Source organism: Sarcophilus harrisii, chromosome 1, assembly GCF_902635505.1.
Source record: "Sarcophilus harrisii chromosome 1, mSarHar1.11, whole genome shotgun sequence".
Classification (NCBI taxonomy): Eukaryota; Metazoa; Chordata; class Mammalia; order Dasyuromorphia; family Dasyuridae; genus Sarcophilus; species Sarcophilus harrisii.
This window is the reverse complement of record NC_045426.1, coordinates 613479825-613503681: the sequence shown is the minus strand read 5'-3', so window position 1 is coordinate 613503681 and position 23857 is coordinate 613479825.

The following is a 23857-nucleotide window of genomic DNA, read 5'->3' as shown; positions in this document are numbered from 1 at the left end:
ATAATATTTTCTGCCATACAGTTGGGCAAAATAACACCTAATTATTGCTTTAATTTCTTTTTCATTGGTGGTAAATTCACTCTTTTCATTTTTAATGCTGATGATTTGTTTTATTTTTGTCTTTCCTTATTTTCTAATCTTTTTTTTTCTTTTTTTTATCTGATTTTTCTTGTGCAGCATGATAAATGTGGAAATATGTCTAGACAAATTGCACATGTTTAACCTATATTAGATTACTAGCTCTCTAGAGGAGGGGGAGGAGAAGAGAGAGGGAGAAAAATTTGAAACACAAAGTTTTTGAAGAGTAAATGTTGAAAACTATGTTTGCATGTATTTTGAAAAATAAAAAAAGATATTATTTACAAAATGGATAGAATTTCCAAATGGATAAAAGAAGAGAAAGAGCGAAAGACAGAGGAGTATGGAGAAAAAGTAGGAAGAAAGGCAGTACTGGGACAGGGACAGATAGAGGGGGAAGGAACATGTAGGAGAGAAAGAGAAAGAGATAAGGAGTGATAAATGGGAAGGAGAGGAAGGAATACAAGGATAAGAACAGAGGGAAGGATAAGGAGGGGAGAAAATGATGAAGAAGGTAAAGGAAAGGGACATATAAAGAAAGGGAGAGGAAAAGATGAGAGATGGAGAGGAAGAAGGAACAGAAGATGAAAAGTGAGTAGAGGGAAAGAGAGAAAATCAAAGAAGGAGGCCAAAATGAAGAGAAAAAAGAAGAAGAAGAAGAAGAAGAAGAAGAAGAAGAAGAAGAAACAGCAGATGGAGAAGAGGGGGAAAAAAGGGAAAATTGGGAGAGGAAAAAGAAAAAAGTAAGAATGATAGAAGAAATGGTAGAATTAGAAAAGAGAGGAAAGAGAAGGAAAAGAGAAAAGAAAAAAGAGAAGGATATGCAAAAATGGTACAGGAAGAGAGAAAACAAAGAACAGGGAGAAGAAAAGGAAGGGAAGAGGAAGGGAAAGGGAAAGGAAGAGGTACACAAAGAAGGACATAGAGAAGACAGAGACAGGAAAATGAGAAAGGAAGGGGAAGAAGGAGATGGAAAGTGAGAGAAGGCATTTATTTATTTAATAAAACCTTTTATGTGCCTGGTACTGTTAAGTGCTTGGAGCACAAATATAAGCAAAACCAAATAGCCTCTACCTCAAAAAGCTTACATTTTTAATGGAAGAAGATAATATATAAAGAAGAACTAGAAAATAAGATAGTGTATGAGAGAGTACTTGGGCCAAGGCAAAGCTGTTTGAGGAGAGAAAATGAGTGAATGAATAGAGAAATAGTGGAGTCAGTAGCAGAGTATAAATGGAGCCCTTTGTGAAATGGTATTAAAAGCTTTGGATTCATCACAACTGAGAAAAGGCCCCAGAGCAGATATGTCTTTAAGGGGAAAAAGACTCTGGAACTGGAGGTGAAGGATTCTGGGAGTAAATTGAGCTGAGAGTGAAGCGTACATGAATGATGGCTAGATGATGAAATAATAACATTTGAGTCAATGGTGCCTCAAAAAGGCACATAAACTAGACCCCTCACAATTAAGATTATATATCTTTTTCAAATTTCTGTAGTTTGCTTTTTTCCATCTATCTACCTTGCCCTAGAAATATAATGGTATCAAAACATCTCAAAATTACCATGTTCCCTTAGTGGCTGGCTGTGAGGAATAAAATACCATATTTATCTCATCCTCCTCTCTTAAGTTTCCACATTTGGCCTCAGTTTCGTGACTTTCTTCACATTTACATGCATTTACATTTTCTCTACCATTTAGATAGGCCTATTTAATTTGCCAACATTTAGAGTTCTTATATTGTTCCAATCCACTTTACACTCTTCTGACTTCTACCAAAATACTACACTGATGTCTCATCAGTGGCACTGTTGGCACTGACCCCAGGGGCTTGCAGCCTACAGTTTGAATGAAAACTCAGAAATTAAGCTGGATAAACTCTGATTGTTAGCCCATAATCTGTCAACCAAAGACCAATCTAGCTAATCTCAGAGTGAGTCAGCACTAGGATAGTCATCGGGTAATGATTTTTTCAATCAATATAATTTCCACTCAACAAGATTTTATTAATCACTTATTATATACAAGACACTGTGTTTAAGTTCCTGGAATATTAAGACAAAAATGAGCTTGACTTCTACTGGAGCTCATGAAACTACCTAACAAGGCATGGAAAGCAGGCCTCATACCCCTCTACACAGTTGAATCCCTTTTTCCATCACCCATTGTGCTGTCAAAATGGCAGCAACTATCTCCCAATGGCCCATTTTGTCCACCTACACATCCCAGATTTTTTGGAGGGATCAAGTAAATCTCTAGCATCTAGTCTGGAACCAGTCTGGTCTTCTGACGGCAATTATACCATCTGTTGAATTGTATTCATTGACAATCCCTCTTTTGCTACCTCTACCTTTGATTATCCTGTACTCTACAACCCCTAGAATACACTATTCTCTGTGCTATCACCTTTCTACCTACCTTCCATAATAGCCTCTGCTTTTTATAATTAATAGCATTTCCCAATGTGATATCTTAATTTACCATAATTAACTCTAAATACTTTAGGGAATTTCCAAAAGTTACTATTGTTGATATTTATGGAAGAAAAAGTTCCCCAGGTTCTCCATCCATGGCTCCTCAATAAATCACTTCCCTCCTGCCCCTAGTCTTTATTAATTTTTTTTCTCCTGAATTTCTGCCATTGTTTACTGCTTGTACTAAGGAATCAGAGACTAATTGATACTTTAAAGTGGAAAAAAATATAAAAGTTACTGAAACATGAAATGAAACATGAGTCCTTTCCTAAAAATCCCCAAAAAGTGAACATGCAGCTTCTGTTCAAATACTCTTAAGAAGAAACTCGTTACCTCACCAGGGAGCCTATTCTACTTTCAAATGTATTCAAATATAATTTGTTGTTGTCTTTGCAACCCCATTTGGGTTTGTTTATTTGTTTGTTTTTTTGGCAAAGATACTAGGGTAGGTTGCCATTTTCTTCTCCAGCTCATTTGACAAATGAAAAACGTGTTAACAGTGTTAAGTAATGTGCCCAGGGTCACATAGCTAGTTAATGTTCAAGGTCAGATTTGAACACAGGAAATTGAAGTCTTCCTGACTTCAAGCCCAGCACTCTTATCTATGGCACCATCTAGCTATCCAGAATATATCTGGTTTTCCACTACTATCCAGACCATTTGATATAATCACAGAAAATAAGGTTTCTTTCTTTTTTCTTTTTTTTCTATAACAAAAGTAAGATATTACTTTGTTAGCAAAATTGCAAAGATGTGTTTGTATCCTTTTATAAGCATGAAAAAGTTCTCTTTTATGAAATCATAAGGCAGATGCCATTAGAAGGCAAAAGATATACTATTACCCTTTTGATAACGTTTTTAAAGAGTAAAATGGGATATACTTTCTGGAAACCATAGAGGCAGAGGAGGCAAGAAAGAGCTTCAAGAAGCATGATTCCTGGTAGCAGAGAAGAGAACATGGATTTAAGGGAAAATTAGTTCTGGGAATTGGGATTAGAGCTATAAAGAGGACCAGATCCAGGAAACCCAGCAAAGTGATTCATCCCACATGAAGATACTACATCCAGGTTATGGGGCATGGGATGGAAGTAGCTGTAAAAACAAAGGAAGCCACAAAAGCAGAAAAGGAATCAGGGTTATGCAGTATCAGAGGCACTAGGTAATATAATTTTTTAGTACAACACAGTACTATATATTGTGGTATTATACTAGGGAGTATAATTTTCACCACACTTATTTCTTATATATTTACTTAGTTACCTCTTGGCCAGTGTATTTTAAATGTGTTCCTACTTTTCCCACTCATTCTGACCTTTTGTGGTCTCTCCAGGGTTTATGTGAAAATGATTATGATCTTTACTATGCCATTTAGCAAAAGGCTTTGATTATAGTTCATTGTGCTTACCGACTAGTAGTGTGTATGTGTGTGTGTGTGTGTGTGTGTAATAGTTTTAGGAGTTCAAATACCCAAAAGACCATTTGAATGGGGGACTAATACTCACCTCTCCCCCATGGACTAAACCCACTAATATAAGTATATGATGAATAGTCGAAGCCAAGAAGAGTAATATACTGAAAATTCTAACTTTCAAGAACTTTTTAATATATTCGAAGGTATCTCCCTATAATACTCATTTGTTGATTCAAGGTTTTTTTTTTTTTCAGAGAACTCATCTTAACACATTACTACCTATCAACATTTATGACATTCCCATGCATACATCCCCCACACGTATATGCATATATACATATATATGTATACATATACACACATATGTGGGGGATGTAGAGAAAAGGAATGAGTTCATATCCTGTTTATGTTACATACTGACTTTGTAATCATTTGCAGGTCATCTTCTCAGTATCCTATGCAACTCTTGAAGACTTTAAATAATAGACTAGTGATCAGCCTGTATCATATAGGGCTCATATCTATGATTTTCTATATACTTTATAATACTTTTTGAATGTAATGTATATATGTAATATATATGTATTATTTTGTATAATATTTTGAATGAATGATTTATGATAAAATCTTATTGTTGGACATGCTAATTTATATATTGAGTTATCCAACAAATATTTCTTTTTTAAAATTTATTTTATTTTTCCAAGTTAAGTATTTTTATTTTTTTTTATTTTTATTAAGGCTTTTTATTTACAAAACATATGCATGGATAATTTTTCAACATTGACTCTTGCAAAGCTTTCTGTTCCAAATTATCCCCTCTTTCCCCCCACCCCCTTCCCTAGATGGCAGGTAGTTCAATACATTAAATATGTTAAAATATATGTTAAATCCAATATATGTATACACATCTATCCAGTTATCTTGCTGCACAAGAAAAATCTGATCAAGAAGGAAGAAAAAAACCGGGAAAGAAAACAAAATGCAAGCAAACAATAACAGAAAGAATGAGAATGCTATGTTGTGGTCCACATTCAGTTACCATGGTCCTCTCTCTGGGTATAGCTAATTCTCTTCATCATTGAACAATTGGAATTGGTTTGAATCATCTCATTGTTAAAGAAAGTCATCTCCATCAGAATTAATCATCATATAGTCTCCAACAAATATTTCTTAAAGTATAAGATATGTTTTTGGACCTACATTGTCCTAGATACTGACCTGTATTGGCCACTGTCTTCAAGGAACTTACCTGAGAAAAGGTACACAGAAAAATATAATCCAAATTAGAATATTGAATGCACATGTGAAAGTACTTCCATCAAGAGGCAAGTTGAAGTAACAAATGTCATGATGAATATAAAAGTTGTTAGTAACAAATAAGGCACCACACAATTATAAAATGGAAGGAATAGAAGGAATCTCAACCTACTTAATATTAGAGAAAAAAGGAGAAAAAATGCAGGTTCAGGGGGAGTTAAGGAGGCAGGAAGCTGAGAATTAGGAGTAAAAATTTAAAAAGGGGAAAATAAGGAAGAGGAAATTTCATCAAGAGCATTTCATCTTGATGTTCTAAGACATTTGTCTGAGGTTAGTATTAAAATGTGTCAGGCCTAGAAAGAGTATTCATAATTTAATAGTTTTTTCATTTACCCACTGCTTAACCTTTATCCAACATGTTGGATATTAGATTATTGAGAAGCTAAATATATTTTTTCCATATCAAGTATAGCTTAAGATAAGGGATGCATCATTTTGAATTTAGAAAATTTTTTTCAAATATTTTTCACTTCTCAATGGTCTTCTTTGATAACACAGAGTTTGATCAGCAGGCAATGTTGTGACCCACAAGATTGCTTCCGGATGCTGTTGCTACAACATATAATTCACATATCTACCCATATTCAGGAAAGTCAGTTTATTATTTTGATTTTGATTAAATTGATTGATTTGATTAATGTGATGGGGTCAATCACATTATCAAATGGTTATACAATCAAACTGACAGATAAAGATTGCCATAGGTTTTATTCGTGAATCTGCCCCAAATTCTGTCACATCTTTCAATTAAATTGCCTGGGTTTGGCAATGTCAAATCTTGGGTGAAAACATTTTGGGGACAATGCAACTTTATTGTAATCCTCTGAATTTCAGTTGTGCTTTCACTAAATTCTCTCTGCTATTATCAATTAATAGTATCTTGTTACTGTTGTTATTCATACATGTTTGACTACATGACCCTATGAACTTTTGCCCAAGGGTCTTTTTTGGCAAAGATACTGCATTTCCTTCTCCAGTGTATCCCCATTTTATAGATGAGGAACTCTGGCAAATGGAGGTTAAATGACTTGCCCAGTTTCACACAGAAACTAAGTGTCTGAGATCAGATTTGAATTCAGATCTTCTTGTCTCCAAGTAGAACTTGTCTACTACTCTCCAAGATAATACAAACACAACACTGTGTATAAACCAGCCTGTGTCTGGCTTCCTGCAGATGGTAGATCAACAGGTGAGATTCTTAGGGACTCCCATAAGAAGAGAATTTCCTAAGAAGCCTATAGAGCATGCAGATCTCTACTTTCTGAGCACTGAGGGTTTGCCTTCCTCTTAACTCTTTTCTAGAAAATAATCAAATGTTGGGAACTATGTTGAGGCCAGCCTAATTGTCCATTAGCAGTGGTCATCTTTTCCTTTAAAAACTCAGGAGTCTATGTCACCCATAGTCATTAATTATAGCAATACAAATGCAGCATATATGATGCCATCTCCACTATACCACCTTCCTTTTGTTCAAAAACATTATGGCCTTCTTGCATGTTCATCCAAACACAGATTTGTATAGCTTTGTATATAGTAATCTTTGACATCTTGAAGGCTCTATAGATGGACATTTAGGTTTTTGATGAAAGAAAAAATTCTCTGTTGCTAATCTATCAAAATCTACTGATTCTATATCATGTTTCTTCGTCATATGAATTATTCATTAATTCACTATTTTAAGCCAGTTGTATTAAGAAAAAAAACTCTTTGAATCCTGACATGAAATGTTTTGCTATCTCTTCTTCAATATCTTAATGTAATTTTTAATCTATACAGAAAAAAGTAAAGGCTGAATAATGATTTGAATAGTTCAATAATCTTACAAATTCACACTAGACAAGTCTAATTATCTGTAATAAATTTGGAAGAGAAGTAATGAATTTTCTCCAAAAATCCAACCCAACTTACCAAGCTTCTATTAGGTTACTACTTAATAGGAGCACTGTGCTAGGCAATGGGAATACATAGACAAAATAAAAAAGAACTCCTATTTATATCTTCCTGCATAGATAGAAAATATAAAGAGATAAGAATATCCATGGTAACTTGAGAAGGAAAGAGAGAACCCTAATAATAAGAAGGAAAAAAGTGGATTTTGGTGAATCATGAACTAAGCTTTGAAGAAAGTTAAGGATTCTAAAGAATAAAATTGAGTAGAGAAAGTATTCCTTGCAAGGAGCACAACTTATGTAAAGGTATAGAAACAGAAATTAGAAGATTGACCTTTAGGAAAAGCAAGTAGGTTTGCTTGGCCGGAGCATAGAACCAAATTGTGATGATCTTTAAATACTAAGTTGGGAATTTGAATTTTAGCCTGGAAACAATAAAAACCAATTATATGTCTTGGCAGCTATGTAAAGGAACAACTGGGAAAAGGAAAATCTGGAAAAGTCAGGAATCTAATTTGAAGGCTAGGAAGAGTTAGGGGATAATTGACTAAATGAGAGAACAAGATATAAACCAGGATAGTAGTCTTATGATTAGAGAGTAAGGGAAGCATGCTAAATGTATAGAGATAGCTAAATCTAATAAGAACTCACAAGTTATCAGATATGGTGGTATAAAGGGAAAAACACAAAATGACCCCATGGTTGCAAATCTATATGACTGAAAGGATAGTGTTTTCCTCAACCACAATAAAGAAGTATGGAGAAAGGATTAGAAAGGCCAGAGGGAAGTGATTGATGAATTCCATTTTGGACATGTTGAATTGGATATCTTTATAGGATAGCTAATTGTAAATGTTCAGTGGAACTTTGGGGATGCAGCTCAGGAACTCAGGAACAAGACAAGTGCTGTATGTGTAGATCTGGGCATTATTTACATAGAGATAATAATTGGACCCACAAGACCAAGAGCTAAATGAAAAGAGTGAGAGACTAGAGTAGAGCCTTGGGTGTCCATATATGGCTGGTTGGTAGGACCTCCATGGTAATCCATTAAGCAAAGGAGATAAGAAAGTATAGTCAGACAACACAAGAACCAGCAATGGTAGAAGACTCATAAATACTAGAAGTCAGGATATGACAGGTTGAAAAGTGATAGCAATAAGTGTAGATAACATTTTCTGAAAGTTTAGCTATGAATGATTTTTCTCATCTTACCTGGTTTATCTTTCCTGCATGTAAACAATCTCATATTGATAGATTTTGTCATTTCTTCTCTCTTATAACCAGTGCTTCACTTAAACAGAGTCCCTAGGTATATATGTAGCATAGTACATATTATTTAAAACACACAAAAACAAGCAATAGCAACAGCACAATAATATTAAACAAATCTACCTTGCCTACCTGTTGAAGAGGATGCAGGGCACAGTGGTAAGAATATTAGACTTGGAGTCAGGACACCTGGGTTTTCATCTCATCTTTGAGATATTACCTGTGCAATCTTCTCCTGAGACACAGTTTATTATCTACAAAATAGGAATGCCCTCAAAATTTCTTCTATCTTTAAAATTCTATTAATCTATAATAATATAACATGAGGTTAGAAACCAATAAGTAAGGACACAAAATCAACCTTTAACTAATTGAAATATAAATTATAGAGCAGAGATATGAAAACTAGAGTATCAGAAACAGATAACTACAGGGTACGCACATTATCAGGAAGTAATGACTACTACATCCCTCTTTTTTTCTCCCAAAACAGGATAAGGATGACTTAGAATATCTCAATTTATCTGTTCTATCTCCCAACCAAAGAATCTTCTAGCCTTGATATGCTAGAATTCCCTGGATAAAAAGTGTTATAGAATCCTCAAATCTCAGAATTGAAAGGCACATTGGGGTCAATTAGCCAGTAAATTGAGAAGTATTTATTAACTGTCTTTTATATTCCAGGCACTGTGCTAAGTACTGGGGATACAAGAAAAGACAAAAAATAGTTTTTACTCTCAAGGACATCTCAGTGTAATCAGGGGAACAACTTGAGAACTATTAGATACAAATCATATATAAGATGATGAGAGAACATCAACAGAGAGAAGCCACTAGAATTAAAAAGGATTACACAAAAATTTCTTGTAGAAGGTAGGACTTTAGCAGGAACTTGAAGGAACCCCAGAAAGTAAGGAGAGAAAAAGTACTCTAGCTAAAGGGAAACAGTGACTAACAATGCCCAGTCTGTATGCAATGTTGTGTTAAAGGAACATTTAGGCTGTGCTAAACTGTGCTAAGGCATGGGGATTTAAATATAATCAAAAAAGAAAGTATTTTCCCTCGAGGAGTTTATAATCTAATGAGGAAACATGCATAAAAGAGATCTGAGGGAAGTGAAAAGCAGATTGGGGGGTGGGAGGTAGTGAGGGGAGTGTGTAAGAAGATGACAATGAAGATACTAATGAAATGCTATGGTGTTGGCTTCCAGAAAGTTAGAAGCTGCTAAAGGTTTCCAAGTCTAGGTGTCTGTCCAAAATTCAGGCTCCTCCAGTAGGAAAAGTTGGCCAACAAGGCACATGGGTATCCAAAGGTGAGAAAGCCTCAGGCATTGAGGTAAATTGCAGGATGAGATGATAATTGTTGCATGGTACTGAAGAATGAAAAGTCAAAGGCACAAATGTGAAAAGACCAGTATAATTGGATCATAGACTATGTGGAAATGAGTGAAGTGACTGGAAAGATAAAAAGTGGCCATTTGGGGAAGGGTTTTGAATACTAAACAAAGATCTTTATATTTGATCTTGAAAGCAACAGAGGGCCATTGGATTAAGTATGGTAAACAATCAGCAGACTATTGTAATAGTCCAGGCTTGAGGTGATGAAGTGCTACAACAGGATAATGGGAATCAGTCTTAAAGAAGAGAAAGGATATGTGGTAGAGATGTTATAAAGACAAAATAAATAGAAAATGGGCAATACTTTGCATATAGTGGCTGAAGGAGGCAGTTATTGTGATAATGACACAAGTTATGAATTTGGATGACTGGGAAGATAATGGTATCTTTGACAATAATAAGGAAGCTTGAAAGAGAAAAGATCCAACAAAAGAACTTGCATAAATATTTTTATACAAATAGTTTCTTTTCCTTTTTTTTCCTCTCCTTGGGATATAGACCCAACAGTATTATCACCAGATCAAAGGGTATGCACAGTTTTGTGGTCCTTTGGTCCCAGTTCCAAATTGCTTTCCAAAATCAGATCACAAATCAGTGCATTAGTGTCCCAGGTTTCCCACATTTCCTCTAACATTAATTATTTTCCTTTCTTTGTCATATTAAACAATCTGATAGGTGTGAGGTGGTACCATAGAGCTATTTTAATTTTTATTTCTCTAACGAATAGTGATATAGAGAATTTTTTATATTACTAAAGAAATCTTTGATTTCTTATCTGAAAACTGCCTGTTCATATACTTTGACCATTTGTTAACTAAGGAATGCCTTGGATTCTTAGAAATTGGACTTGTCTCTATATATTTGAGAAATGAGACCTTAATCAGAGATACTTGATTTCCCCAGTTTCCTGGTTTCCTTCTAATTTTGGTCATATTGGTTTTGTTTGTAAAAAATCTTTCTAATTTTTGTAATCAAAATGATCCATTTTATATTTTGTAGTATTGTCTATATCTTGTTTAGACCTAAATTCTTCCTTATTCATAGATCCGACAGGTGAACTACTTTTCCCCAATTTTCTCATGGTATCACCTTTTATGTATAAATAATGTACCCATTTTGACTTTTTCTTGGTATATCATGTGAGATTTTTGTCTATTCATAATTTCTGCCATGTTGCTTTTCAGTTTTCCTAACAGTTTTGTCAAATAACAAATTTTTGTACCCAAAACATATCTTTGGATATATGAAACACTTGATTTACTACAATGCACTGTGCTTCTAATCTATCCCTTTGATCCACCACTCTATTTCTTATCTAGTTCCAAGTTGTTTTGATTATTACCGCTTTACAATACAGTTTGAAATCTGATGTGATTAGGCCACCTTCTTTCACATTTTTTTCACTGATTCCCTTAGTATACTTAACCTTTTGTTGCTATTTTTCTAGCTGTATAAATTAAGTTTTGGTAGTCTTATTTATATGGTACTTAATAAATTCATTGATTTAGGTAGAATTGTCATTTTATTGTATTAGTTTGGCCTATTCAAGAGCAATTAATATTTTTTCCTAATTGCGTAGAACTGACTTTGTGTGAAAAGGGGAATTAATCTTATTCACCAAAAGTTATTTAGGGCTCCTAAGGAGGCACATATACTCACCAACTAGAATAAATGGCCTCAAAAATTATGTTTATTACTAATATTCCTCAGTTCTATTTTTTGCTTTGGTCCTTTATGACTGTTGGAGAGTTCTAATGAGTTTGAGGACAATTCTCCACATTTATCTGGTGATTTATTTTACCAAATATGTCTGTGTGTGTGTGTGTGTGTGTGTGTGTGTGTGTGTTTGAAGAGAGCTAGAGAGACAGATCCATTTATTCCTCACAACTATCCTATGAAATAAGTAGTATAATTATTATTATCATCCCCATCTTGCAGATGAAGTCACTTGCCCAATGTATGATAATTTATATACTTTAGGTCACAAATCTAGAAAGGGACAAAATAAGATCTTGAAACAAGTCTCTTGATTCCAAGTTCTATTTCTATTAATTTTTCTATTTCTATTAATATTTAGATTTTCTATTAATTTCTATTAATAACATGTTGTTAAGTTCCTGTTTCCTTACCCACGCAGTTCTCCACTTTCACACTCATTCAGATAGTCACCCCAGAAAGGGGAGCTGGAGGCAAATTCAAGTGTGACATTACTCTAATAATCTATACTGCAGTCTACTTTTAATATTCTTGCCCTTTCTTGATACAAACTAATACATATTATGTAGGGGTACTAGGCACAAATTCTGTGTGAGATAGTCTGTGAACATTCCCATATGCCAAATGACAATCTGGATAAAGGATATCCAAAGGAAACATGGGGCAGTATCTCCCCTTCCAAACTCTTTGCTTCTCTGAATTTATCTAATCCTTACTCCAAGAAAAGCACAATTCACCACCACCACCCTCCATTCTCCTAATACCCTCTGTACATAGGCTCAGTCTCATATCCATCACCTCTTACCCAGCATCAGCAACCTAAATGTTCCTCAGAGGAGTGAATACCATAAAGGGAATGTTCCCATATAGATGCCAACACCTGTGTCTTTCATTTCTCGATTCTCAAATCTTCAATGTCTCAATTGCCAATCAAGCAAAATTTAAACTACTTTGTCTTGGCATTGTAGAATTTCCACAATCTGGACTCAAAATACCTTCCCAGATTTATTTTGCATTCTCCGTATCCCCACCAAATCAGTCAACTCTCTCCAAAGAATCTTGTGTGTTTTTTCCCTTACAATTTTGTATTTAGGATCAAATACAGAATTGTCTGGGGGCTTCAAAAGTTGTCTGATCCAACTCCTTTACTTTACACATAAGGTAATTGAGGCTCAGAAATACTAAATAATTCATCCTGAGATAGAAACAAGCAAAATATCAATTAAGTCCATCAGTAAATATTTATAGGCATCTATTACATACTGAGCAATTGCTAGAACTAGGATTACAGCACACTTTTAAGTTTAATCTGCATAAGCAACATTTTTCTTATGATTTTATTACGTTTAGACAATCTGCAAAAGATTACTAAAGTCTTGATTTGTGGCATTTGCCAGTTTTTAAATTTTGCCCTGAAAACGGAGCAATTGTCTCTCTTGGGCCATGTGAGCTGGTTCCAACAAAACTCTCTCAAAAAACAAATAAAGCAGATACAAGGTAACCTTTTTGAAGTAAAACAGTAGCAGTTGAGTGGAGTAGGAAACATTTCATATAGAAACTGTCACTTTGGTTAAGCCTTAAAGCAAAGTAGGGATCCTAAAAGGCCCCTTGATGGGGATGTGTAACAGCATTTTAGCTAGAACAACTAGTACAGGAGCAGAAAGATAACACTAAGTTGGCCAGTGTGGCTGAACTATAAATTGAATAGACAAAGAAAGAGAGTAGTAATAAGGCTCCAAAAGTAAGTTAGGGTCCGTTTATAAAGTACTTTAAATGCTGAACAAAGAAAGTTTGACAGAGAGATGATATGGAAACCACTGAAATTTGATGAGTAAGGAAATGACAAGGTTAGACCCATAACAATCAATATGAACCCAATCTGAGACCTATAGTTGAGTGACAAGAAAGGGAGCTCAGATCAAGTTTCGGCCTGCTGTTCTGACTTTCCAAAACTGCAAAACCTTTTAGCCAACTGAAAAAGCAGCAGAAGGCTGCTGAAGCTCCAACCCAGACGCACACCTACAGTTATATCACCTAGGTTAGATGCTTGTAAAGTTCAGCCAAGAAGGGCAACAATCAGACTTTGATCTAAATCAGACAACACTAGGCTCACTTAAAACCTTGCTAGTCCCTGATCTGAGCAATCCCTGATATCCTTTAATATAGCACTCAAAGCCTGAAGAAAATAGCAGTAGGATCCCCAAGAACACAAAGCAGGACTCAACAATGTCCAGACATTCTCTTCAGAAATATAGAGTCTGGCCCTAACTCAAAAATCTCAATTTGGAAAGTAAAACTAGAAGAATGAAAAGACAAAAAGACTTCATTCATAAAGACTTATTTAGAGTGACAGAGATCTAAGACAAAAACCCAGAAGAAGAGAAGGATTACAAAAGAATAGAAAATATCAAAATAAGGCTCAAAGAAAAATGCAATTTTGACAGAAGTTCAACTCGAATTTCAGGAAGATAAACTCTATGTCTTACCTTATCCTTTTTATACATCTCAAGGTCTAGAAAATTGCTTTGCACAAACTGGCCAAATAATCCCTACTGAATAAATGAATGAAAAAGCACTAATTGGGGTTATGTTTTACTTTTTTTTTTAATTTAATAGCCTTTTATTTACAGGTTATATGCATGGGTAACTTTACAGCATTAACAATTGCCAAACCTCTTGTTCCAATTTTTCACCTCTTACCCCCCACCCCCTCCCCTAGATGGCAGGATGACCAGTAGATGTTAAATACATTAAAATATAAATTAGATGCACAATAAGTATACATGACCAAAACATTATTTTGCTGTATAAAAAGCATATTTTGCTGTCTGAAATATTGTACAATTAGCTTGTGAAGGAAATAAAAAATGCAGGTGGGCATAAATATAGGGATTGGGAATTCAATATAATGGTTTTTAGTCATCTCCCAGAGTTCTTTCTCTGGGCGTAGCTGATTCAGTTCATTCCTGCTCCATTGGAAATGATTTGGTTGATCTCGTTGTTGAGGATGGCCAGGTCCATCAGAACTGGTCATCATATAGTATTGTTGTTGAAGTATATAATGATCTCTTGGTCCTACTCATTTCACTCAGCATCAGTTCGTGTAAGTCTCTCCAGGCCTTTCTGAAATCATCCTGTTGGTCATTTCTTACAGAACAGTAATATTCCATAATATTCATATACCACAATTTATTCAGCCATTCTCCAACTGATGGACATCCATTCAGTTTCCAGTTTCTAGCCACTACAAAAAGGGTTGCCACATATGGTTTACTTTTCAATAAGAAATTAAATATTTTTGCCATGACTAAAATCATTAGCATCTCATAGAAAAGAAGGATTTCCTTTAATTTCCTCAGGGACAGGCCTGTCATTCCTTATTAGTATCCCAAAAATTTCAATAATATTCAGAAAAGGCTCCCAATACATTGGGTACATCCTCTTTCCCATAAGTTCTGTACTTTCAAGGAACTCACAGTCTAATGACAGTAACTATTTACAAACTAGGTTGATTAAAAGATAAGCTGATAAATGTATGGATGGATAGATACACACATATGTGTGTAAACATGTATAAATAGTAATAGCATTGTTCATTTGTTTCAATAGTCTGTCTCTTCATAATCCCATTTAATGTTTTCTTGTCAAATTCTGGAGTGGTTTGTCATTTTCTTTTCCAGAACATTTTATAGATGAAAAAATGGAGATTATATGTGCATATATCTATATATATATATGTTATAAGTTAGATAAGATTAAAAGAGTAAAATCATTAAAATTAAGGAGGATTTAGAAAAGCTTCTTGTAGAAGATAATTTTTTAGAAGCCAAAGTAACCAGGGGTCTGAAACAAGGAACAAAAGAACTCCAGGTATGGAGGACAATCAGAGAAAATGTACAAAGTCCAGATATAGCTTATCTTGTGTGAGGAACGGGAAGAAGGTCAATGCTACTGGATCAAAAAACACATGGAGGTCAAAAAAGGTAAGCCTAAAAATGTTAAGTCTAAGTGAAAATTGAAATCCTTCTCAGGAATAGCCATCATTTTCATCCATGTGTCTGCCTGTGTTTTTTTAGGCACAAAAAAGAGGTCATCAATGATATGTGTATTTCTAGTACTACTCCAGCCTTCTACTATTACTTAAGGCCTGCTGACTGAGCTTAGAGAAATGGTGATTGAGGTATAACAGCAGACTTTTCCCAGAACACTAAGTTTTCTCTACAGTTTGTTCATAGTTTATTCACCAATTGAATGAATAACCAAACATCAGAAATTCTCTCTGAAGTAATTCTCCTTGGAAGAAAGACTATGTCAGGATAAAAGATCTGAATTTTTTGGTATGAAGTATGTATAACAGTCCAGAAAGAAAAACTGATCTCTGAAAGAAGAGTATTACTTAAAAAAACAAGCAAGCATACCAAAGCAAAAATATTAACAGTGGGAAAGAGAATGAAAAAAGGGATTTTTCATTTTAGAATATTGTCTCTCTACCCCCAAGAAATGTAAACAGAAGTCCCTTCCTTATTTCTATGCCCTACTGCTGTCCTGTCACAAGAACAAGCAGAATCATGTGATCTTCAGATTGCAAAGCAATTATGGGCTTTCTAGTCTAATTACTAAAAAAGTATCCCCTCTATAAGAGCTCTGATCATTTAATTTTAACTGTTCTATTAATGTGTGGTGGTTCTATGCCTCAGTCTATTACAAAAACTACATAGGGATTAAGATTTCCATGGGAAAAGAAAATAAAAACAAACAATGCTAGAAGTAATAGACCTTTTTATGAGGTATATTTTGCATCACAAAAAAGAAGACTAGAGAAAACAAGGATACAGAGAAGCTATTTGGAATGGAAGTTTCTCTGAGGAGAGAGATTGCTTTTCATATCTCTAGAACCTTGCATCATACCTCTAGCGCCTAGCAATCAATCAAAAAATTTTATTAAGCACTTACCATGTGTCAGGTACTATACTTAATAAATACTTATTGAGTGGTTGGTTAATTCATTAAACCATAGGATGTTAATAACTCATTAAGAGGGGATAAATGTGCCACATAGAGCACTGACTTTTTCATCTACAACACATGCTGACTGTGTGACCCTGAGCAAGTAACATAACCTCTAAGTGCTCCAGACACCTCTCAAAAAACAAAAAATTGCAGAGAAATTACAGATGTACATTAACAGAGGAGATTCCTGAGGGGCGGAGCCAAGTTGGCGGAGAAGACACACGCAACTTTCTAAGCTCTTCTCTTACCCTCTTTATCAATATTATATCGAGCCTCAAAATAGTCATTTTCCTTAAGAAAAAACAAAAATTTTTTTCTAAGTTCGTCCAAAAAAAAATACTTTAAAGGGGGTAATTCAAAAAAACCCAAGGAGTTTAAAACTATTAAGGGGGGGCTAAATCCTCACCCTTTAAAAAACCTTTATTTATCCCCGGGAAAGAAAATAAACCTCTAAGTGCCAAAGGGAATTAAAAAAAAAAATTTAAAAAACGGTCAAAAAAAGTTTTTTAGGGGGAGCCAATTTAGAAGAAAACAGGAAAAAAAAAAATTTTTTTACCCTTTTTTATTATATTTGGGTAAAAAAAAGGTGAAAAAAATAAAGATAAAAGGAACAAAAAGGCCAAAAAATCTGGTTCCCTAAAAAATTTTTGGCCAGGGGGAAAACAAAAAAGGAGGGGAAAAATTATTCTAGGAAGGGCCAAAAGAGGGAAAAGCCACCGCACAACCACCCCAACCCCCTAAATAAACCTTTTCCTTTTAGTTTGATGACCAAAAGATGAGGGAGTCCAGGGAAGAAATGCACCTTTAAGTTTTCCACCCCAAAATCAGGCCCAAAAAAAGTTTGGGGGCTCCGGGGTGGGCCCCCCGGCCCAAGCGCATTCCCGGGTTTTCCTGGGGAGGGCCCCGGCGGGGAGAAAATTTAAATCTCAAACCCGGGGGAAGCAAAAACCAGGGCCCCAAAGCATGGGGCTCCCTTTGGGGTCTTTGGGGGGGTTTCCCCGGTTTACCTTGGAGGGACTCGGTTGGGAAACTTTCCCATGCTCTGCAGAGCTAAAGTTGTAACCCTTCCAAGCTGCAAGGAGTTTTAAAACTGTACCAGCAAAATGTGGGGAAGGAAAATCTGAATTTGCTCCACCAGGGCAGCAAATCCTTTATCAGCCCTGCTCTAACAGCAAGCTTGACTCAGGAGATCCTTCCTATAAGTTAAACAAAAGAGACCCATTGAAGCTCGAAATTTGGAATCTTCGTTGGAAAGGAAGGGAGATTCCTTCCCAGAGACAACAAACTTCTGAATAAAATTGAAAAAATAAAGAATTACTAGAAAGTAGGATTTGTGAATTGAAAACAAAAGAACTTGAAGAAGAAATAATCCGGTGAAATTGAAAGGAAAAGAACCGCAAGAAAAGTAATCTGTGAATTGGAAAAGAAAAAATTCACTAAAAAATTTGTGAATGAAAAAATTCACAGACCAAACAATACTTCAAAACTATTGGAATATACAAAAAAAGTAAAAAAGCTAATTGAAAGAAAATAATTCTTTAAAAATTAGGAACTGGAACAAATTGAAAAAAAACATTGGCAGAAAATCAATTACAAAACAAAAAATTACAAACTGGAAAAACCATAATTTTATTCTACTTGAAAATGACGGCAATGGAAAATAGAAGGAGATAATAGGATAATTGATTTCAAAATATGATGAAAAAAGGGAGAGATAATTTTTTTTTTTGAAAAGTTTTAAACAGGATATTAATGGGAATTCAGCTAATGCGGCCAACCTCTCTTAATTTTTCCCTCTTTCCCCCTCCTAAATGGCAGGATGACCAGTAGATGTTAAATATTTAAAAATTAGCGCATTGGTCGCCAAACTTATTTGTGTGTGCAAAAGAATCGCTTGAATTTTAGGTCATTTAGCTTGTAAGGAATCTGCGGTGTGGCATAAATATAGATGGGGTGGGGTGGTTTTAGTTCCCCTTAGTTCTTTTTGTAGTGGTTCAGTTCAACGCTCCATTAAAGATTTGGTTGACGTGCTGAGATGGCTGAATCCATCAGAACTGGCCATCTTAGAATTGGTTTGCTTGGTATATAATGATCTCCTGTCCTTGCTCATTTACTGCACAGTTCGTGTAAGTCTCTCGGCCTTTCTGAAACATCTGTTGGTCATTTCAAAACAGTAATATTCCTTTTTCATATCCAAATTATTAAATTCTCCAAAGATGGGAATATTCAGTTTAGTTTCTAAACTAGGGCTGCCAAAACATTCGTGCAACGGTTTTCCTTCTTTATAATCTCTTTGGGATATAATCCAGGTGTAACACTGCTGGATCAAGGGTATGCACAGTTTGATAATTTTGAGCAAGTTTCAAATATCTCAAAATGGTTGGATCGGTTCAAAACTCCCAACAATGAATCAATGTCCGTTTTCCCCATCCTAAAATTCATTATTTTCCGCTTTGAATCTGACAGGTGTGTAGTAGGTATTAGAGTTGTCTTAATTTGCATTTCTGATTAATAATGATTGGAGATTCTTTCTATGCTAGAAATAGTTTCAATTTCTTCATCTGGTTGTCTTTCATTCCGCTTGAATTCAATTGGAGAATGGTGATTTTTTAAATTGAGAACCATTTTGGAAATAGGCTTTTCAGAATTTGATTGTAAAATATTTTCCCAGTTTATTGCTTCCCTTTAATTTGTCGCATAGATTGGTTTGTAAAAATTTTTCGTTGGTATAATTTTTCTATTTTGTGGTAGTAATGATCTCTAGTTCTGCTTTGTGCATAAAGATTCCTTCCGGTTTGAATGTAAACTTCCTATGTTCTCTTATTTTTAATGATTCTTTTTATGCCTAGGTCTGAACCCATTTTGACCTTTATCTGGTGTCGGCTGTATGGATCAATGCCTAAGCGCCATTTGGTTTCATTTTTCCGCAATTTTCAAACAGTAGTTCTTTCCCAAAAGCTGGGATCTTTGGGTTTGTCAAAGACAGGTTGCTATTGTTTGTTTTTATCCTTGAACTACTCTTTCCACTGATCAATAATTATTCCTTTGTGCCATCCAAATAGTGGAACGCTGCTCATATATACTTAGATCTGGTAAGCTAAAGGACCATTCTTGATTTTTTTTTTTCTTAATTCCTTGAAATTTTGACCTTTTTTTTCCATTCTTTGTGTTAATTTTTCTAGGTCATTAAAATAGTTTTTGGGAGTTGATTGGTTAGGTTTTAAATAAATAGATTAGGTTTGGTAATGATTGGTTTTTATTAATTTGTTGCCTTAAAGAGATTTATTTTTTATTGTTTAGATGATTTATTTTGTGAAAAGTGGTTTGTATTTTGCAAGTTTTTGATTTTCCTTGGGATAGATTTCAAATATTTTTATTTGGTGTTACTTTAAATGGAATTTCTTTGTATTTGGATTTGGATTTTGGGTTATCGATAAGAATGCTGGGATGACTTTGTGGGTTTTTTTATAACCAATTTGGTAAAGTTGTGGATTTTTTAATAATTTTGAGAATTTGGGCCCTGTTTGTACATCATGTTCCGGCAAAGAGTGAACTGGTTTGCTGCTTTCTTATTTTTAATTTTTTAAGTTGTGCTATAGTGTTTCTATAAATGTAATGGTGAAGGGGCAATTTTTTACTGATTTGTTGGGAATGGTTGTGTTTGTTTTTATGATGTTACTGGATGGTTTTAAATGATGTGCTGATTAAGGGAAAGTTTATTTTTTATATCTCAAGTGTTTCTAGGAATGGGATGTTGGATTTATCAATGCTTTTCTGCATCTTTGAGATGATTTATGGTTTTGGTTAATTTGGTTATTAAATGGCCATTATTTGATAGTTTTTCTTTTGAACAGCCTGATTTCTGGTATAAATTATTGCATTAGTGTTTATTTTGGAGATATTTTCGTTTTGCTAATATTTTTTAAGATTTTTGCTCAATATTCTTAGGGAGATTGGTTCTGGCTTTCTTTTCTGTTTTGCCTTACCTGTTTAGGTTCAGTACCATGTTTGTGTATAGAAGGAAATTTTGGTAGGATTTTCATTCTTTTTTCAAATAATTTATATGGCATTGGGGCCAATTGTTCTTTAATGTTTTGGCCATGTAATCCATTGGTCCTGGGGATTTTTTCTAGGGTTGTTTAATTGCTTTGTTTATTTCTTTTTCTGAAATGGGATTTTGCAATTTCTTCTCTGTTATCTGAGTTTTTTTGGAGGTATATTTTCTGGGTTATCAAATTTATTGGCATAAAGTTAAAATCTCTTTTATTTTTCTTTCCTTGGGTGGAAAGTTTTTTTATTTTGATACTATTTCATTTCTCTCCTTTTCTAATCAGATTTAAAGGGCTTTCTTTTTGGCTTTTTTAGAACCAATTTAGTTTATTATTAGTTCATGATTTTTTATTTCATTTTTAATTTCTCCTTTTAATTTTAGAATTTTTTAGTATTTGATTGGGGGTTTTTAATTGGCTTTTAGTTTTTAGTTGAGTTAATTCTTAATTTTTCTTTTTGTTTTATTCAGTAAGCCTTAGGATATAAATTCCTTTTGCTTTTTGCTGATTCCAAATTTGGTAGGGTATGTTCATTTGTTATTTCTTGAGAAATTTAATTGTATTTATAATTTTTGTTGTATCAATATTTTTAAGATGATTGTTTGTTTCCAATTTATTTTTTGGTTGTTTCCCTATTTTTTTGTTGGAATGGTTTTTTGCATTATGATTTGAAAGAAATTTTCTTTTCGCTTTTTGGTATTTAATTTGAGGTCTTTTGTCCTTATATGGTATTTTTGAATAGGTTCCATGAACTGCTGAGAAGAAAGTAATTCCTTCATTCCGTCATTTTCTCAAAGATCAAATATAATTTTTTAATATTTGTTTCTTCTTTAATTTTCTTTTGTTGTTTTGTGGTTTGATTTGTCTTAATTTGAGAGTATGGTTGAGATTTTATTACGTTTTTGTTGTTATTTTTTTGGAATTTTTAATTTCCTTTGGAAGTGGAGGTTATACCACGGTGATATATGTTTTTATTGATTTGTTCGTTGTTTATGTCTACCCTAGCAGGATGGTTTTTCTTATTTTTTATTAGATTATTTTTCTTTTGCTTGATTGGAGATAAGGATGGCTTTTTTTGATCACCTTGAAGTATAATGATTTTGTGCCTTTTTACTTTTCTATATGTATCCCTGTTTAAATGTGTTTTTGTAAAAAAATATGTAGGGTTTTGACTTTTGATCCAGTTTGTTATTTCTTTTATGGGAGTTATCCATTCTATTAGTTGTTACTAAATTGTATTTCCTGCATCCTTTAACCCAGATTGTGTTTTATTTTTTGCTCCCACCTTTTCCTTTTAAATTATGTACCTTTTGTATTAGATACTTATTCCTCTTTATAACCTCCTTTTGAGTTTTTCCCTTCCTTCCTTTGTCTTTTTCTTTCTTTTCCTCTCCCCTGTTTTAATGAGGGAGAGAAATTTTCTAAAACAAATGTCAATTATTTTTCCTTGAGCCAACTCTGATGAGAGTAAGATTCCACAAATGTTCCTCTCTCTAATTCCTCAGATATGATAAGTTTCCTTAGCTCTTTGTGGATGTGGTTTCTTTTATCCCTCCTTCCCACCTTATTCTGCCATCATCCTTTTCCATATCTACTTTTTTTTATGTTATATCCATTCTACCAAATTTACATGTATTTTTTGTATATCCACAAAGAAATACACTTTCAAGAGTTATTTTTACCTTTTTCTGCATCTCTTGAGTTCTATTCTTGGAGAATCAAATTTTTTGTTTAATTCTGGTTTTTCTTCAGAAACAAATGGAATTCATTTGTTTCATTAAATGTCCATCTTCTTCCCTGAAGAAAATGCTCACTAATGTAGTTTATTCTTGGCTGCATCCCAAGTTCTTGTGCCTTTTCGAATATCATATTCCAGGCCCTTCTTTCCTTTAATGTAGGCAGCCAGATCCTGGGTGATCCTTATTGTGGCACCCTCGGTATTTAAATGGTTTTTGGCTGTTGCAAATTTTTTCCTTTTATCTGATAGGTTCTGAAATTTGCCCAATATTCCTTGGTGTTTTTATTTTAGGGTTTCTTTCGAAGGTGTTCTGATGAATTCTTCAATGCCTATTTTACCTTCGATTCTATTACATCTGGGCAGTTCTCTTTGATGATTTCTTGTAAAATAGTATCTAGGCTCTTTTCCATCATAGTTTTCGGAAAGTCCAATAATCCTCAGATTATCTCTCCCAGATCTATTTTCCAAGTCTGTCATTTTTGCAAGTAGATAATTCATGGTTTTTTCCAGTTTGCATTTTTGGTTTTGCTTGACTGATTCTTGCTGTCTCAATGCATCATTAGTTTCAATTTGTTCAGTTCTAATTTTTAAAGAATTATTTTCTTCATTAGCTTTTTTACTTCTTTTTGTATATGTCCAATTGAGTTTTTGAATGTATTGTTTTGGTCTGTGGAATTTTTTTTCCATTTCACTAATTTTTTTTTTAGTGAATTATTTTCTTTTTCCAATTCACAGATCCTACTTTTCTTGCGTGTTCTTTGTCTTTTCCAATTCACGGATCCTACTTAGTGAATTTTTTTTTTTCCAATTCACAATTCTTACTTTCCTGTGATTTTTTATTTTTCCAATTCACCAATTTCACTTCCTAATTTTTAACTTTTCCAATTCGTATTTCAGGAAGTTGTTGTTCCTTTGTTGGCTTCTCTTTCCTTTCCCATTTATCTTCTAACCTCTTTGAGACTTTTAATGGTCTCTTCTATGAGAGCATTATGTAAAGGAGGACAGTCTGATGCATTTTTGCTGTTTGAGGTCTCTTCAGGTTTGCTGACCTGCTCTTTTCTCATAGAAGCTGTCATTGTTCTTTTCATCTTTTTATTCATGTTTTAAAGCCTTTAGGGTAGGTCTCCCAGGGCAAAGGGGTTACCAGCTTCCTCTGCAGAGCAGGGAAAGATTTAAAGCGATTTCCGGCTCCGAGGTATGGGAGTGTTGGTGAGAGTTTTCCCTTCCCCAACAGGAGGTGGATTCAGCACTGGCCGAGCTATCAAACGGCTTGAGGCTGAGTGGATTATCGATTGCCCTCGGCTAGAGACTATGGTGAAAGTGTCACCGCCCCAGGCCGGACCTCTTGTGGGACTGTGGTATTAGCAGCTGAGCGCAGACCGCAGACCGCCCGGAACTCTGCCCCAGTGTCTCGCCCAATGCAAATCGGCCCTGAAAAGCTCTATGGCCCGCCGAGCTCCCCACTGTGCAGATTGGAGGCTAACCTGGGCTGCGTCCTCCTGCGG